The 9,427-nt window shown below is 42.6% G+C and overlaps 1 long non-coding RNA gene across 1 annotated transcript in view; it reads right to left on the bottom strand.

The window, feature by feature from the left end:
* Nucleotides 1-201: 201 nt before the first annotated feature.
* The window catches only part of LOC122540450, a 123,328-nt gene continuing 114,102 nt past the window's right edge, over nt 202-9,427 (bottom strand). Inside the window, exons 3-4 of the long non-coding RNA XR_006309310.1 lie at nt 6,186-6,205; nt 202-344 (exon numbers count right to left, since the gene is read on the bottom strand). This is a non-coding gene — a long non-coding RNA (uncharacterized LOC122540450). The remainder of the gene's footprint in view (nt 345-6,185; nt 6,206-9,427) is intronic.

Here is a 9,427-nt window from a genome sequence, read left to right as displayed (position 1 = left end):
CCTCCCCCCAACCCCCACCCCTGCCCACCCCACCCCCATCTCCGGGGCAGCCAGTCAGGATACCAACAAGACTACTGCTGCTGCCTTTTGGGAGGGGAGTCTCCAAATAGCACACACCCACACAACCTTTCACTGCAACTTTTTGACAGGTTCCATCTTTGCCCTGTACAGGACAATGTTGGAAGAGATTATCTGGGGGGGCGGTTTCGGGTACACACCTGTGTACAACTCCAGGGAAAGTGTGGGGGGAGAGAGAGAGATGGCGGGAGGTCAGTCATTTGGATACGGTGCCTGGGCCCCCATCAGTCCAGGGCTGTTCTCGATGCCGAATTCACTTTTAATCACTGTAAACAAAAGACACGATCAGTGTTGGAAACATGTCCTTGATGTAATGCTTCTATCGGGACCTTGAAATTTCCTTCGGATAATCTGGTATTTGGATAATCGAGGTTCCTCTGTATTTCTAAAATCCCAGCTGCTGCTTGTTTTGTAACATCACATTAACAGTATGAAACATATTATAACTTAAATAAACATTTTTAAATAAAGAGAAACCAAATCTGCTCACTACAATTAACCTGTCATGTGAAAATCAGATGCTACTGCAATATATTTTTAAAAACAGCATAATTGGCTTAGATACCCAATTTAAATTATTTAACAATTAACTCCACGCAAATAGGAGTTAGTAGCTGTCAACTGTAGCTCAGAAAGTGGTACTCCCAGTTCAGTCAGAAGATTCTGGGTTCAAATCCCATTCTTGGACACGAGCACAAAAAGCAAAACCGTAACTCCCCAGCATGTTATGGAGGGAGTCTTGCAATGTCAAAGTTGCTTTCTCTTTGTTTAAACATTAAACTTAATCTGACACGCCATTTGCCCTCTTAAATTTCTTTGCACTATTTTGAAGAAAAGCATAGGACTTATTCCTCGTCCTTGACCCAAATGTTTATCGCCCAACCCAAATCAAAGTCAGAATATCTGGTCATTATAATTTTGCTCGGCAGCTTGCTGTTTGCCAAATGACTGTCATATTTCCTACACTACAAAAGTGATGTCTCTTGAAAGCATCTCAGTGGCTATAAAGCACCATGGGACATCCTGACTTATTCAAAGGTGTACAGTTAATTGGCATAAAATAAAAATTAAAGAACTGAAGATGCTGTAAATCAGAAACACAAACCAAGATTGCTGGAAAAGCTCAGCAGGTTTGGCAGCATCTGTGGAGAGAAATCAGAGTTAATGTTTCAGATCAAGTGACCCTTCCTCAGACTCACTCAACCCAAAACATTAACTCTGATTTATCTCCACAGATGCTGCCAAACCTGAGCTTTTCCAGCAAACTTTATTTTTGTTTGTAATTGGAACAGCTGTTTTTCCACTTCTAAAACTTAAAATTTATTTTTAAGAAAAAATGGATGGGTATACGAATAGGAAGGGTTTGGAGGGATATGGGCCGGGTGCTGGCAGTTGGGACTAGATTAGGTTGGGATGTCTAGTCTGCATGGACGGGTTGGACCAAAGGGTCTGTTTCCGTGCTGTACATCTCTATGACTCTATAAGATCTTATGGATTAGTTTAAACACAGGAGCTTCTCCACTACAGTCAGGTATTCTCTTTTCAATGACACAGTTGCTGACACTCTGATCCCTAGGTCCTATAGACTTAACACAATCGGTATTTATGCACACAGAACTGAGATGAAATCTAGCCTGCTAGTAAGCTACTAATTCCACTGAAGAGTAGCAAAGAACATCATAAACTACAGGTAGGAATTGAGTCAGCAATGAAAGACAACTGTTAAATTAATTTGCAATGAAAGATACCATCAGCTGTGGGCTGTGGCTTTCTTGCTCCCTAAATCTCTTGGCGATGTTGTGGCAAAGGGAGGAGGGGCAGTGGAGTTACAACTTTAACAAGAAATTTTAAGGTAATTATCCTAGTCTTGCTAATTGAAAGGACGTAAAATGCACTACCAAGGAGCTTTTGTCTGCTGGCTAAATCTTATCCTTTCATTTTTATAAGGAAAATATTTCGAACAATACAAGACGCCAATGCCGAGAGGTGCGAGGGAGGAGCAAAGGACTTCTGGGAAGTTTTTAAGTGGGTGAGATCTAAACCCGAGACCCTACACCGTAGCGCCTCCCTCCCACCCACCTCCTCTAACCTTACTAATAGTCTGTAAACTAGATAAGTTGTCAGGTTTCTTTTTTCTCTTCTCTTCCTTTGTTTAGTTCTACGTGGGCTTTCAGAGTAGCAGGATATGGGTGTTAGGGCAGTTGCATGTTCCTCCTGCAGAATGTGGCAGGTGAGAGACACTTCACATGTCTCTGCCGACCACATCTGCGGGAAGTGCACCCAACTCCAGCTCCTCGAAAACCAAGTTATGGAACTGGAGCTGGAGCTGGATGAACTACGGATCATCCGGGAGGCTGAGGGGGAAATTGAGAGGATGTACAGGGAGGTGGTCACTCCTCAGACATAGGATAAGGACAGCTGGGTTACTGTCAGGGGCAGGAAAGGGAACAGACGATCAGAACAGGGATCCCCTGTGGCCGTTCCCCTCAGCAGTAAGTATACCATTTTGGATACTGCTGGTGGGGACGGCCTACCTGGGAAAAGCCATAGTTGTCACGTCTTTGGCACTGTGGCTCAGAAGGGAAGGGGGAGGAAATAGAAAAGCGCTAGTGGTAGGGGACTCAATAGCTGGACGGATTGACAGGAGATTTTGTGGTCAGGAATGGGACACCCGGAAGGAATGTTGCCTCCCTAGTGGCAGGGTCCAGGATGTCACCGATCGGGTTTACAGGATTCTGAAGGGGGAGGGTGAGCAGCCAGAAATCGTGGTACATATTGGCACCAATGATATAGCCAGGAAAGGGACGGAGGATCTGAAAAGTGACTACAGAGAGTTAGGTTGGAAGCTGAAGAGCAGGACGAGTAGAGTAGTGATCTCAGATTTGCTACCAGTGCCACGAGATAGTGAAATGAGGAACAGTCAGCGAGTGCAGCTTAACACGTGGCCGTGAGGCTAGTGCAGGAGGGAGGGCTTCAGATACCTAGACCACTGGGATACCTTCTGGGGAAGGTGGGACCTGTACATGGAGGACGGGTTGCATCTGAATTGGAGGGGCACAAATGTCCTGGGTGGGAGATTTGCTCGTGTGATTCAGGAGGGTTTAAACAAGTTTAGCAGGGGGGTGGGAACCGCAGCCACATGTCTGAGAGGGGGTCAGTTGCAGACAGGACAGTGACAGGATATATTGAATCTATCAGGAAGGTTTCCGGAATAAGAGTAACGAACTTAGAGCATGGATCAGTCCTTGGGGCTATCATGTTGTGGCCATAACGGAGACATGGGTTTCACAGGGACAGGAATGTTTGTTGATGTTCTAGGGTTTAGAACGTATAAAAAGAACAGGGAAGGTGGAAAAAGAGGAGGGGGTGTAGCATTGCTAATCAGAGAGTGCATCACAGTTACAGGAACAAAGGTTGTTGAGAAAGTGAGTCAGTGTGGGTGGATGTTAGGAACAGCAAGGGAACAGTCAGCGCATTGGGGGTTTTCTACAGACCCCCTAATAGCAGTAGAGAGATTGAAGACCGCACAGGCAGGCAGATTCTGGAGAAATGCAAAAGTAGCAAGGTTGTTGTTATGGGTGATTTCAACTTTCCCAATAGCGACTGGAACCTCCTAAGTGCAGATGGTTTGGATGGAGCTGTTTTTGTCAGGTATGTTCAGGAGGGTTTATTTACTCAGTATGTAGACAGGCCAACGAGGGGAGAGGCCATTTTGGATTTGGTGCTTGACAACGAGCCAGGATAGGTGTCAGATCTCACGGTGGGAGAGCACTTTGGTGAAAGCGATCACAACTGCCTCACATTTAGCATAGTCTTGGAGAGTAAAAGGAGCAATTACCGAGGGAAGATATTTAATTGGGGAAAAGGAAATTATGACGCTATCAGACAGGAGTTGGGAAGTACAGCCTGGGAGCAATTGTTCCACAGAAAGGGCACAGCAGACATGTGGAGACTGTTTAAGGAGCAGTTGTTGCGAGTGATGCACAAATTTGTTCCTCTGAGACAGGTAAGAAGTGGTAAGATTAAAGAACCTTGAATGACAAGAACAGAGGGACTTCTCATCAAAAGGAATAAGGCACCTTATGTAAGGTGGAGGAAGAAAGCATCAAGCACAGCTTTAGAGGATTACAGGCTTGCTAGAAAGGAGCTCAGAAATGGACTGAGGAGAGCCAGGAGGGGGCATGGAAAAGGGTTGGCAAGATGAATTAGGGAGAACCCAAAGGTGTTTTACTCATATATGAGGAATAAGCGAATGCTCAGGGAGAAGGTAGGGCCGATCAGGGATAGCGGAGGGAACCTGTGCGTGGAGTCTGAGCAGATAGGGGAAGCCCAAAATGAATTTTTTGCTTCAGTTTTCAACAAGGAAAGGGAACTTGTTGTAAATGAAAACTTAGAGGAGCTGGGATACAGTCTTCACCAGATCGTGAATGATGAAGTTGATATGCTGGAAATGTTGGAAAACATTAAGATTGATAAGTCCCCAGGGTCAGACCAGATTTATCCTAGGCTGCTCCAGGAAGTGAGAAAGGAGGTTGCTTAGCCGCTGGCGAGGATATTTGCCTCCTCACTCTCCACAGGAGTCGTACTGGAGGATTGGAAGGAGGCGAATGTTGTTCCACTTTTCAAGAAGGGTAGTAGGGAAATCCCTGGCAATTACAGATCAGTCAGTCTTACATCTGTGGTCAGCAAAGTTTTGGAAAGAATTCTGAGGGATAGGATTTATGACTATTTGGCAAAGCATGGTGTGATTAAAGACAGTCAGCATGGCTTTGTGAGGGGCAGGTCATGCCTCACAAATCTTATTGAGTTCTTTGAGGAGGCGTCAAGACAGGTTGACGAAGATCGAGCAGTGGGTGTGGTGTATATGGACTTCAGCAAGGCATTTGATAAGGTTCCCATGGTAGGTTCATTCATAAAGTTAGGAGGTATGGGATACAGGGAGATTTGGCTATCTGGATTCAGAATTGGCTGGCTGACAGAAGGCAGAGAGTGGTTGTAGATGGAAAGTATTCTGCCTAGAAGTCAGTGTTGACTGGGGTCCCGCAGGGTTCTGTTCTTGGGCTTCAGCTTTTTGTAGTTTTTATAAATGACTTGGATGAGGAGATTGAGGGGTGGGTTAGTAAATTTGCAGATGATACAACATTTGGAGGTGTTGTCGATAGTGCAGGCTGCAATGCGACATAGACAGGATGCAGAGCTGGGCTGAGAAATGGCAGATGGAGTTCAACCTGGATTAATGCGAAGTGATGCATTTTGGAAGATCGAACTCAAATGCTGAATATAGGATTAAAGACAGGATTCTTGGCAGAGTGGAGGAACAGAGGGATCTGGGTGTGCAAGTACATAGATCCCTCAAAGTTGCCACCCAAGTGGATAGGGTTGTTCAGAAAGCATATGGTGTTTTGGCTTTCATTAATAGGGGGATCGAGTTTAAGACCTGCGAGGCTTTGCTGCAGCTCTACAAGTCCCTGGTGAGACCACACTTGGAATATTGTGTCCAGTTCTGGTCGTCCTACTATAGGAAAGATACAGAGACTTTGGAGAGGGTGCAAAGAAGGTTTACCAGGATGCTACCTGGACTGGAGGGCTTGCCTTATGAAGAAAGGTTGACTAAGCTCGAACTTTTCTCTCTGGTGAGAAGAATGGAGAGAGGAGACCTGACCGAGGTGTACAAAATAATGAGAGGAATAGATAGAGTCAATAGCCAGAGACTTTTCCCCAGGGCAGGATTGACTGGTACAGAAAGTCAGTTTGAAGATATTAGGAGGAAGGTATAAAAGAGGTAGGTTCTTTACGCAAAGAGTTGTGAATGCATGGAATGCGTTGCCAGCTGTGGTGGTGGAAGCAGAGTCATTGGGGACATTTAAGCAACTGCTGGACATGCACATGGATAGCAGTGAGTTGAGGGGTGCGGAGGTTACATTACTATATTTTACATTAGGATTAAATCTCGGCACAACATTGTGGGCCTAAGGGCCTTTTCTGTGCTGTATTTTTCAGTGTTCTATGTTCTATGCCATGGGGTATTATTGTTTGGTGACTTTAACTTTTTTAACCCTGAATAAAATATCCACTGGTAATAATGATAGAATGTATTGAACTCTTACCTTTACTTTTCTTCCAGAATCTGATAACATAAGAATAGTATAAATTAACTTCTAGAAGAAATCTATAAACAAATGTTTACTTTTAATAACAATAGCTTTAGCTTCACAATTAAAACTAAGTTCAAAATTCACATTTCTGATGAAGGGCCATCAGACTCGAAACATTAACTGTTATTCTCTCTGCTGCCACACCAGTCAAATTTCTTCTGGAAGAAATCTATAAACAAATGTTTACTTTTAATAACAATAGCTTTAGCTTCACAATTAAAACTAAGTTCAAAATTCACATTTCTGATGAAGGGCCATCAGACTCGAAACATTAACTGTTATTCTCTCTGCTGCCACACCAGTCAAATTTCTCCAACACTTTTTGTTTTGTTTCAGAATTCACCCATTCTTTACTTGACAAGTGCACTGGTCTCTAACTTGTTTATCATCTCGGCCTTTCTCCCTGTGACACCGGAGTTTACCTGCGCACTGTTCTCTCTCCCAATCTGTTCCTTTTCCAAATTGTCACACCATTTATTCAATAACTGATTCAAATTGCAAGCAAAATAGCGAATCGCTCTACATTCAATTTCTTTTTAGTTAACATCCTTAGTGCCTTTATCCCAATTTGAAGTGTTATTAATTAATCGCTACATATTGATCTCCTGAATCCCTTTACTTGAAACAATGGGGAAAAAAAAAATCAAAGGAAGCAAGCTTTCCAAGCTCAATTTTTTTTTGTGTCTCTTAAAATTTCAGTGACACATGGCACACATTACAACTTATTTGTGCTTCAACATGTTAAACTGTTGAAAATGTTAACTACATCCTGCCAAAAATTGCTGCGAAAATGAAAGGAAAATTCATGCGTAAGTTCAGATTGCTAAGTAGCCCAGCAAGGTGGGCTAATTTTATTCAACATAAATATGCAAATACAATTGTGTAAGGTTAGATCCAGCAAATAGCCTGTCCAATGTGCTTCCAAACTGAGTATCTGAATAAAACTTTGTTCCTTCTTCACAATAACTTGATATCCATCCCAAGAGACTACCAAGCAGTATTGTTCCAAGTGGGATTGCAGCCGGTATGTTCAGCTTTTCTGCACTGATTGGAACATGAACCATCTCTTGACAGCTAGGATTGTTGAACACAAAGAGTTACAAAGGTTTGAATTTTCACATTTGTAAGCTGTGTGTTTTTCAGAGAGTTTCATAGCAGGTATCCCATCATAGCGACTCATCTCATTGTGACTGCTCACCTCATTCGCTGTGTATCCAAGTCATATAATACCCCTCTCATGCACTCATGTGGGAACAGAGATGGAAATGCTTACCAGTGCTGGGACCTTCCAGTATTCACAACATTGATACCATAATTAAAACCCAGCTATACATGCTTTCACAATTTGGTGTCCGATCATAACTGAATAGGACATGTCCAACCCTCGACCCGAGTTAATGCCATTTCTCCGAATAAACAAAATGTCCAGCAATGCAGGAAGAAAGTCAATGATCCCACGGTTAGGTGCCACCATCTTCTCTCTACTGCATCACACTCAGTCTAACTCTGTCACCGCACAATAAGGTCACAAGGCTAAATAAAAACCAAAAGGACTACAGATGCTGTAAATCAGAAACAAATACAGACATTTCTGGAAAAGCTCAGCATCAGTGGAGAGAAATCAGGATTAATGTTTTGGGTCGGGTGGCTCTTCCTCCAAACTGCTGCCAAACTTGCTGAGTTTTTCCAGTAATTTCTGTTTTTGTTCAAGATCACAAGGTTAATGATCTACAATGTTATTATCTAAATGGTCTGAAAGAAGGCCTGAGGCCTAATGGAGTTAAAGATAAGGAAATGGAAATAATAAGTAAGTGTTAATTGGGTATGATTTGGTGTATAAATATGAGGTGTTTGTAGTCAGTGGAGTGAGAGTTTTATGGAGCATATTTAACTGAAATAAACTTCTCTTTAAAAGTGTGGACTTGGACTCTGTTGAAATAATTATCTTCTAGTGTAAAACATTAGTAGCAAAAGCTGGTTGAGTAAAAATGTAAAGTTTCAGAGTATGATTACCCATCTTTGTTTCCTGAAAATTAACTGTCTGACAAGTGCAAGAATGAGGTTACAATGTGGATCTGGGTTATTTCTTTACAAAAGACAAACATTTGTTTTCATTCAAAGCAAGAAAATAATAAATGCGTTATATTTAGACTTCCAGAAGGCATTCAACAAGGTTCTTCACAAAAAGTTAGTCATTAGAGCCCATTGTATTGGAGGCAGTACACTGGCATGGATACAGAATTGGCTCATGGGCAGGAAACAGTATGAGAAGAGAAGGGGTTCTCTTTCAGGTTGATGACTTGTGACCGGCAGTTCCATGAACATCAGTGCTGGGTCTACAATTGTTTACAACATATATTAATGACTTGTAGGAAGGAAATTAATGCACTGTCACCAAATTTGCAGACTTTGCAAAAATAGATGGAAAGACAGGTGGCGAGAAGGATATAAACAGTTTACAGAGAGATATTGATAGGTTAAGTAAGTTGGCAAGTGGAGTATGATGTGGGAAAGTGCGAAGATGCTCATTTTGGAAGGGAGAACAAAAGAACAGAATCTTATTTAACTGGATAAAAACTGAGAAAGTTGCAACACAAAGGGACTTGGAGCAGTTGTGCAGAAAACATAGGAAACTAGCTCACAGATGCAGCAGATAATCAGGAAAGCTAATGGAATATTGGCCCTTATTTCAAGAGGATAAAGTATAAGAGGAGAGAAGTTTACTGCAACTGAACAAAGTGCTGATGAGTCCATATCTGGAGTACTGTGAGCAGTTTTGGTCCACTTATTTAAAGAAAAACATCAGTTCATTTGAGGAAGTCCAGAGAAGGTTCACTACGATAATCCCTGGTATGGGCAGATTATCTTATGATCCATGGCTAAACAGGTTGAGACTCTACTCACTGGACTATGGAAGAATGAGAAATTATTTCACTGAAACATACAGGATTCTTAAGGGGCTTGACAGGATTGCGAGGATGATTCAGGAGAAGAGTGAAAGTAATAGGGTGGTTGTTATGGGGGACTTTAACTTTCCAGATATTGAATGGGAAAGCTATAGCTCGAGTTCGTTAGATGGGTCGGTGTTTGTCCAATGTGTGCAGGAGGGTTTCCTGACACAATATGTAGACAGGCCAACAAGAGGTGAGGCCATACTGGATTTGGTTCTGGGTAACGAACCAGGCCAGGTGTTA

This window comes from Chiloscyllium plagiosum, chromosome 34, assembly GCF_004010195.1.
Source record: "Chiloscyllium plagiosum isolate BGI_BamShark_2017 chromosome 34, ASM401019v2, whole genome shotgun sequence".
NCBI classification, from domain to species: Eukaryota; Metazoa; Chordata; class Chondrichthyes; order Orectolobiformes; family Hemiscylliidae; genus Chiloscyllium; species Chiloscyllium plagiosum.
Note: the sequence above shows the minus strand (reverse complement) of the source record. Positions and strands in the feature narration are given on the sequence as shown.